At 50.5% G+C, this 9,136-nt stretch overlaps 1 protein-coding gene across 1 annotated transcript in view; it reads left to right on the top strand.

Moving 5' to 3' along the window:
- The first annotated feature begins 271 nt into the window (after nt 1-271).
- CPNE4 (copine 4) overlaps nt 272-9,136 on the top strand; it is a 379,779-nt gene continuing 370,914 nt past the window's right edge. Inside the window, 1 exon segment of the mRNA XM_032489534.1 lies at nt 272-631. The gene's annotated coding sequence lies outside the window, so the exon portion shown is untranslated.

Below are 9,136 nucleotides of genomic sequence, written 5' to 3'. Positions count from 1 at the left end.
GGTATTCCCGCTGTACCCTGCAGTGAAGAGGCGGCCGCAGCCCTCGGGCAACGGAATGAAATGTGCCCAGGGACCCGGGGTGAGAGACGTCTTGGAGAAGGGACCCGCTTCCTGGGCCTCGGGGCGGGGCAGGGCGGGGCTCGGGGCGGGGCCGCGGGCGGGGGCGGGGCCGCGGGCGGGGCGGTGCTCTCCGCCGGGGCCCCCAGGGGGCGCTCACGCAGCGGCTCTGAAGGAGCGTCTGGCTGCGGCCGTGCGCGCGGGTTTCGTCAGAAGGTGGAAGCTCTGTGAGGAGCGGCCGTCCCCGCGCTCCCTCCCGCGCCCCTCTCCCCGGCCCCTTCCACGCTACTCCCGGAGTTGACTGGGAGCCGAGCTGCGGCCCCACGCCGTCCCCGCCCCGCCCCAGCGCCCGGAATGGAGCCCGGGGCCCCGGGGAGCACGCACTCCCGGCTCGGCGTCTCTTCCCTCCGCGGCCGCTAAACTGGCCTCGGAGCCCGAGGGGGGTGCGGCCCGACCCCGGCCCCACCGCACAGCTCCGGGCCCGCCGCCTCTCTGAAGCCGGAGTCGCGTCCCGGGGCGGGACCGAGCCGTCCGGGCTGCTTCCCTTCGCGCTCCTCGGGGCGGGCGCGCCCAGGTGAGTGGACGCCGGCCGGCCTCTCGCGTCCTCGGGCGCCGCGGCGGCGGCATCAACTTTTGAGGGGCGCTGGTTTGCGCTCCGAGCCGCTGGTGCGTCGTGGCCGCGGTGGTTGTGAGCGGTGGTGAGCGGCCGCTGCGAGCGTCGCCTTCGGTCGAGGGAACTCCATCCTTAGCCCCGCTCGGGCGGGCGCGTGCGGGAGCCCGCGAAGGCCGGCCTGCAGGTCCTGGAGGGGAGGGCGTCGCCGGGTGAGAAATCGGACGGGGGTCAGAGTCCGGGCCGAAGTTGCGGCTCCCCCAGCTGACGGCGACACAACTGTGGGGCTGTGGCGGTGTCCCGCCGCTGGACGGGCCGCGAGGTACGATGCAGCCGCTCGGCCTCCCAACCCCCCGCCCCACCCCCTCACAATGATATTTAATTGCGTCTGGGGCTCCCGGGCTTCAAACTCATCAGCAGGCTCGCGGGTCCCCTGATGGAGCCAAGTCCCTCTGTGCTCCTTCCTCCGTGAAATGGAGTAGCCGGGGGCAAGGGGCCTGGGGGTGGGACTACAGGGACCACCGAAGCGCTGGCCACAGCCGACTGAGGAGGTGGGAACCCCGTGGTGTCGCCGACCCCCGAAGATCCTTAGGGTGAAATCCAGGAGAACGATTAGGAGGTGGTCCACTCCGCAGCAAGTGAGTACTGTTCACCATCGGATGGGGGGCAGGCTAAACCCTGAGAAATATTCTTAGGAAGATGCATTCCTCCTTACTCTTGAAGGATTTGGGGGAGCTTCAAGAATCCAGCCCCCATTCTGCCCTCCAGATCCGGCCACGCCCCCCCCCCCCCCCACCCCCGGCGGCCTTGCGAGCCTGGCTTCCAGTCCCAGAACTTGCCAGGCTCCAGGAAAAATCACGGGCTGCACAGAGGGTCCCTTGGGGCACGAGCTTAAGAGTGCAGCCCCGGGGTTCCGGAGGTGGAGGGGGAAAGGTGGACTGAGCAGCGGGGTGGGTGCCCCACGAAACTTTGCACGAGAAGTATCTGAGGGAAATACCCCCACCGTCCCCGCCCCGCTCCCCACCCCTTCAGCTGGCCCGCTGACGCCTTAGGATTTCAGTGCCTTTGGCAGGAGATGCCTCTGCTGCTTTACTCCTGTGTTAGGAACTATGCGAAGCCAACTCTTCATCTTGCTGTTTTGCCAGGATTTTTAAGGCACTGCTCTGCTTGGTCTTGGCTCACTTGGTTTTCAGTTCCCTCAACAGCATTTTTGAGCTGTCCAAGGTATTTTAAAGTGTTCTTCTTAAACTCAGACAAAGCCCTACTCTTTTGGAAAAATTACCTTGACTTCAAAGGAGATAATCTTACCCCCTCATTCCTTTCTTCTACTGCCCGCTTAACAACCCCTATCTCAAAGACGTTTGTGATTTATTTTTTGCTTTATGTCAAAACGACCTTCCCTCTGCGCACCTCCCCAACTTTCCTAGAACTTGGGTGTTTAAATCCATGACAGTGTTTTGTAGTTAGTAGACGCTGGCTTAAATGCATAGCAGCCCCCCCCCCCCCCCCCCCGGCCAAGAGCCAGAGGCAAGCAACAACTTTATTTATTTGATGCCCTTCAAGTTTAGGAAGGTCCCATTTTTATTACCCAGCAGATAAGAGCTCTGGATGGTTATGGCTGTGATTAGATAAATTCTGATGTTTTCATTTCCCCTACTGAGCTGCTGCTTCTAGGTTCAGTTCATTTTATTGGCGGTCCATTTTTAAAGAAAGACTGACAAAGTTGCTCTGACAGATCGGGGGTCCGAGCTCAGAGTAGGTCAAAGGTACTCACACATGGGGAGGTGGATAAAAATAGAAGGAAGGTTGGAAAACACAGCAGGGGCACTTCTGTTAATAGTGCCCACCAATAGGAGCTCGAATCTCCTCATTTATCTCTGATGGGAAGATTCTGATGGCTTCACAGGATCAAACTCAAACCACATGAAAACTAGGTGATTTCCCCCAAGCATTACATAAAAGGAAGTGTCAGTCCATCGTAGGAGTGGATGTTGAATCCTGGGCAGTTTTTAATGGTTGGGTGAGAAGGGCTTGCCTTTGGTAATGGAACTGTGTGAAAACACTCGTGGGCACCACATCTGTACCTTTCCTGTGAGTGGTCAAACCCATGTCTATTCCTCCAGGCACACTCCCAGCAGGTGCACGTAGGGCCCAGAGAGCTTCCCAGCACACGACAGGCACTTTACTAGATCTTCTAACTATTTCTTTTAAAATAGTTGCTTTGAGGTTTGTGAGTTGTTTTTTAATTGTACTTTAAAGACTTCCTGCTCATCTCCAGGTCTCTGGTAGCAACATGGCAGGCATTCTGCTTGAACCACTGGTCTGTCTTAAGAAGTTCCTGATTTTTGAGGTTTTGATTAAAAAGTGTCTAGGATTACAGGGTTTTTGATCTGCATGTGGCTGATTTAAAAATACCTCACTTCAGTTAGTAGGAAGCAAAGATGTTACCTGTTTTCAGACGAGTTTTATGTAGTATTCCCCAAAATGGAAGCTTTGATTCTTCCCACCATCAGATGACTTGAGTCCACCACCATGACTGAAAACCTTTAGATGATACCGACTAGAAAGAATAGTCACAGAGAAAAAAGTGGGTTAATGTTGGAACCTCTATTCTCATCTGTAGTTGAATCTTTTGAAACCAAGCTGGATGTATTTGTATGGTTTGCACTTTAAATTTCTTATTTGAAGGTAAACATGTGGGAGGTGAGAGTTAGAATTGTATTGTGTAATCAAATGTCCCGCACTTTCCGAGGCGTCTCAGCCCAGAACAAAGAATGAGAAGAGGGGCTCTGATGATACCAACCCGACTGACTGGGAGAAGTCTCTGTACCATTTGGGAAAGTCACCTTATGAGAGGTTATATCTTTTTAATCAGAGATGTGACCAGAGGATCTGTATTTCATGCATTTTGAAGAGGAAAGGAGCAAAATTTGTTCTGTATATTTACTTTTTTCCATTTTTGTCTTGTTAATATTTTAAAAACAAGCAAAGCAAAACCCCTCTAGAGCCACACGGTAACCTGAAGTCTTATTTCCTTGGCAACAGTAGCCAATATACTGGAGTCACAAAATATCAAGACAGAAAATTTTAAATGCACTTTAAATAAAATGTCACATGGTTCAAGACCATCCTGTGGTGCATTAGAACTGACCTTCCAGCACATAATGATAGAGTTAAATTTAACTCTGCCTTCTCCTGATGGAATGTAGATGGCAAAAACAGATTTACAGGACTTTGAATTCTTTTTAGGATAGCCTAAAAATTCTATGATGGTTTTTCTTTTGAGGGAAGCAAATTCTCAATTCAGGGGGTTAGAGCTGCAGATCTGTTCTTTGAGTGAGGTGTTTCTGTGAAGATTGGTGATAAGGCCAAAATCAAGCTTAATAAATGAGCCAGGCAAGATGTGCTGTCTTGTCTATGCTGTTCAAAATAGACAATATATAGTAGGACCTCAGTTAGCATTAAATCCAACCAGTGGATATCTGCTAAAGCTTGTGACTACATAATAAAAACAGAGCAGTGCCTACATATACTTTTGCCTGTTCTGCACTGGAAATTTGATTTATGTGGGAGCTTTCTATTTAGTCTATGAGCTGCTAAATATATATGAAATATAGTATATGTTTTCCCTAAGTTAACAAATGCTGGGAAGTCCTTTATTTGGCTGCTGTATTCTTGGGAAAGCCACTTGAGAACCACTAACTTTTAACTCAGTAGATGTCGAAGGCCTGAAGGCAGGTCTCAGTGGCAGGTGGTGAGGATGACTTACTTAGGAAGGTTTATCCCTGCCCTGTGGTTTTGGTGCACCCCTAGGGGTAGAGGAGCCCATCCAACCTGGCCTGGGGTGGGCTCATCTCAACTGTGAACAACTTTATCACCTTGAATCTGTGACTCTCAGAACTGGAAGAGAGCTTGGGGATTATCTATTGACTACCTGTTTAATCTGACAGATGTGGAAACTGAGCCTCGGAGAGGTGACTTGGTCAAAATCAGGGAACTCACTCAGCAACCCTCTTGATTGCTCCCCTTACAAAGAGACTGAAGCTCCCTGGAGATAATCACTGTAGTTGCACCAATATCTGGCACCATGTGCGTTGATAATCTTATGCTGAGTCGGGGTAGTGGTGAACGGGACTTCCACATCCCCTGGGAGGAGCAGGCTTGAGTCTTAATTCTGTTGCTCTCTCTTGGAGCCAGTGAAATATTTACCCAATAGATGTGATTAAATTTGTACAAAGTCATTGTCTGCAGCCATCCCTGTGAATGTGCTAGTTTTGTGAGGAGTTGCTCACGCACTGTCTTGGCTTTCTATTTTAAATACCACAATTGAGTCGATAAACGGGAGATTTTATGTCTCGACAGTTTGAGGAACCCACAGGGGAATCCCTTATTTTCTGTCTTAAATTAAAGGTCCATTCAAAAAAGAACAAACTTTCTGAAATGTTGTTTTTCCACCTCTGGCTCAGAACATAAGATTTATAACTTTATTATATTTTTTATTACCTAGAAAACTAGAGATATTTTTCCTTGGAAACATCAGGAGAAAAAATACAGGATTTCAGGCTAATTCTAGAAAAAACCCTCTCAGGTTTAGGGTGTGTTGACCAAAAGACCTTCCTTATCCGAGAGATCCTAAGCCTCTGTTGGACAATTCATTGCGCTTGGGGGAGAGGAGGAGCAGGTCAGGCTGGCGAGTGTCCTAGGCGAGCGCAGCCTGAGGGACTGGGCGGCCGGAGGAAGGGCCGGAGAGTCGGCATTAGAGCGGACGGTCGCTAGAGGGCGCCGGAGCACCGGCGGAGGCCACCTGCGGCCCGGGCAGACCCCCAGGCTAGGAGGTGGGCTTGTCCGAACCCCAAAGAGGGCGCCTGTGACTCTCCAGCCCAAATCGCCTGGCTTCAGAGACAGGGCAGCATGCTTGCCTTCAGCACGCGATGGGGCTCTTCCAGTGCCTGGTCGGGGAGGGGCTCCCAGGGTTGCGCCTGCAGGCTGTGTGCGGTCCGCTTCCCTTCCTCTCTTGGGAGGCGGACCCCTGGCCCCGGGGATACTCGGTCTGAGTCTTGGGCCCACAGGTTCCAGGCCAGAGGCCTGTGAGTGAGTTACCCCGCCGGCATGAGCGTTGGCATCTGGAGGATGGGGCAGGTAGCGCGGGGACTGTGGGATGTGTCGGTGTGTGGGCATCTTAGCTGGCAGGCAGTGCTCGGGCCTGTGGAGAGCTCCCCGCACTTCCTCCCCTCCCGTCCCCGCAGCCGTCCCTCAGCAGCAGGGTCTCCTTCTTCCATCTGACCAGCCGTCTAGATCACTGGCCTTCTGCCCATGGCTGTTAGGCGCGGGGGATGAAGGCTTGGTTCCCGCTTCTGAAGCTGCGGGCTGCAGGGAGGGCGGGCACGTGGGAAGGAGTGAAGGTGAGGGTCGCACAGACCTTGTGGGTAAGAGTAGGAGTCAGGCTTTGTCTTGGAGAACCTGGAAAATGGCCCCTCAGGTCCTTTACACTCAAGTGTCCTTTCATCTCCCTGCATTTCAAGGAATCAGGGCCTGTGCAGGGTTGTTCTGAGGGAGGGAAAGAGAGGGTACCTCACTGAGTGTGCACTTGGGTTTACAGAGATGCTTACCTGTTAATAGAGGTTCTGAAGTCCAGTCAGCTTACACTGCCCTCTGTATACTGATTCCATCAATATCGTAAGATAAATGCCCATGTGATTGACTTAATCCATTGAAACAGGACAATGATTTTCAAAGGAAACATAATAGAAATACGACAACAGAACCCTTACCACTAACGGCTAGGTCTGGAACAACCTAAATAAGGATTCTGTGTTTAAAATATGGAAAGATGTATTCAATACAAATATCAACAAAAAATGAAGAATAATAAGGGGAAGCGGTGAGGTTAAAAGAAAAGCCTTATTATCATTAAAGTGACAAAAAAAGCATTTAGTTTACCAGCAGGCACTAGGGGTACAGGATGCCTGGTTTGATGTCTTTGTTATATTTTGTACAGTAGTTTCAACAAGTAACTTAGAGAAAAAGATTCCAGTGACAAGATGGAAAATCACAGAGGCTGGTGCCTGAGATTGCGTTGATGTGAAATCGAGGTTGGGCACCGCGGGTGTGAGAACATCTTACCTGGCCAGGTGGACTGCAGAGCTCCTGAGAAGTAGGGGTTGGAATTCTGTTGTAGGGGGGCCCCTTAGGTTCTGAAACTTGATTGATCATGAATCATGTTGGAGGCCTGATCAGTAAATAGGTGGAAATCAAGGTGGAAATAGGTGATTTGGGGAGCCGTTGACAACATGGATCACAACTCAAGGCCTGACTGAATTTTGAAGAGAAGGGAAAACAGATGCTTCTTATGGAATTGGAGGATGTGAGGGCTGGATAGTCCCTTAAAATTAGGAACACCCCTTCCCATTTTCCGGATGACGAAACAGGCCAAGCTGGTTGGTGGTCTTGTCCTGACCCCACACTACACCCATCTCTCCTCCTACTGCGTGCTTCATGAGAGCAGGCCTGACTTCCTGTCTTGTTCGCTGCTGAACCCCAAACGGGGACAGTCATCCAGCAGCAGCTCGAAAAATTATGACTGACTGTCTGAACAATGCCGTTTCTTTCTCACTCTTATTCAGGTACGTGCCAAGAAACCACTAGGTTGCAGCGTGATTGGATAAAGGTGAATATATGTTGAGCTTTGTTGTGTTAAGAGCTTAATCTCTGACAATAAACAGACTTGGTTCAGATCCTGGTTCTGCCACTCAGGAGCTGTTTGGCTTTGGGAAAATTGGTTAACCTCTCTGAGCCTTATTTCCTCATTTGTGAAAATGGGGATAAAACAACATATGTAAGGTAGCAGAGGATCTGCAGTAAGTGTTGGTTTCTCTCATTCTCTCCTCCTGCTCTCTTTTCTTCCCAGAGAAGATTTAAAAGGGGGAAGAGTACTTTTTAAAAAGGGGTTTTAATTTATTTCAGATAATATACATTTATCTTGCAGAAAATGTCATTCCACTATAGACATATAAACACATAAAATCACTACAAATACACATTCTGTGGGTTAGATATGATTAGTCCCATTTTATAAATAATTGGGGAAATGCCAAAGTACCTGCACCTGGGAAGGAAGAGGAACCCGAATCTAGGGTTCCCCCCCAATCCCCACCCAGTTTCAAGCCCAGGGCGTTTTTTCCAAACCTGTGTTTTCTGTGATCTCTGTTTCTCACCTGTCCTGCTGAGCCTGCTTTTCTCAGGAGGGCTCAGCTCCTCCTCCTCCCCCGGCTCCTGGCCTGCCCTGCTCCAGCCCCTGCGTGTGACATCGGCAAGCACGGGTGGACCCACTCCCCTGGTGTTTTTCAGGCTTCGCCATAACAGCTGTAGCGCACTGCTTGTGTCACTCCAGAGAAGCGAGGACCCTCTGGGACGTGGAGTGCTCCCTGTCACCTGGCACACAGGCCCATTCCGCAGCTTACATCCTGCGTGCAGGCCAGGTTTGTGGGTGACGACAGCGTGTACTTAACTTGCTCACAATCAACACTGTGCCCTAGCTCACTTGTTAAAAATACTCTTATTACATTTTCATTGTTTGCTCTATGTTATATAATCTCAGTTAACGTGTGACGTTGTACAGATTTATTACCGTCCAGTGCTGCATATCCAATACAATATGTGCTGTGCTTGGCGAACAGTTGATGGGATTTTTTTTCGAGGATTATTTTGACCGTGGTGAGTTCTCCTTTAAGCACTAACTTTGAATCCTGGCCCTCATCTAAAATGAGGTCTGTTGTATTTGGAAGGCCGGGCTCTGCGTTTTGTATGGGTAGGAAGAATTACTAGCAAAAAGCACACGTTTTGAGTCAGGCATTCCTGGGTTTGAATTCTGGCTCTGCCTAACCTCTCGCAGCTCCGTCTCCACAGATGTAAAATGAGAATAGCGGCAGTGCGTCCGCTGTGGGGTCATGGGGTCGCTGTGAGCCTCAGGAGATCCGGTACCCCTCCAGTGCCCCTCATGTTCCAGGGATGGGGAAATGACTCAGGTCGTCACTGCTGTTGGCTGGCGACACCCCTCAAAGGTGAGCGCTCAGGAGTAATTACCCTAATGGTCGTCGTTTGCCGTGTTGGAAGGGAGTTGTGGAAGCCAGGAGTGTGTTTATGAAGCTATGCTAGAAACCTGTGATGAAATGTGTGCTTTCAGAGCTACCGACACAATCATTTACCATCCTTCTCCCTCCCCACGCCTCCATTCCCACCCACAAATTTTATGCCCAGCCGCAAAGATGACTCAAGGATTATGCTGGGGTTTCTCTAAGAAAAAACTTCCTCTGTTCCTGCTGATTCCACATTTATTTCACATGCAGAGGTATGTTTAGCACTGACCCCCAGATAAACAACATCCATCTCCCCACCCTGCAATAGACAATTTTGTGGTATTTGACTTTCTGTACATCCTGTCTTGGTCCAAAAGAGATTCTAACAGTGATA

Source organism: Camelus ferus, chromosome 1, assembly GCF_009834535.1.
Source record: "Camelus ferus isolate YT-003-E chromosome 1, BCGSAC_Cfer_1.0, whole genome shotgun sequence".
NCBI lineage: Eukaryota > Metazoa > Chordata > Mammalia > Artiodactyla > Camelidae > Camelus > Camelus ferus.
The sequence above is the reverse complement of the archived record's forward strand: the minus strand, read 5'-3'. Positions and strand labels throughout refer to the sequence as shown.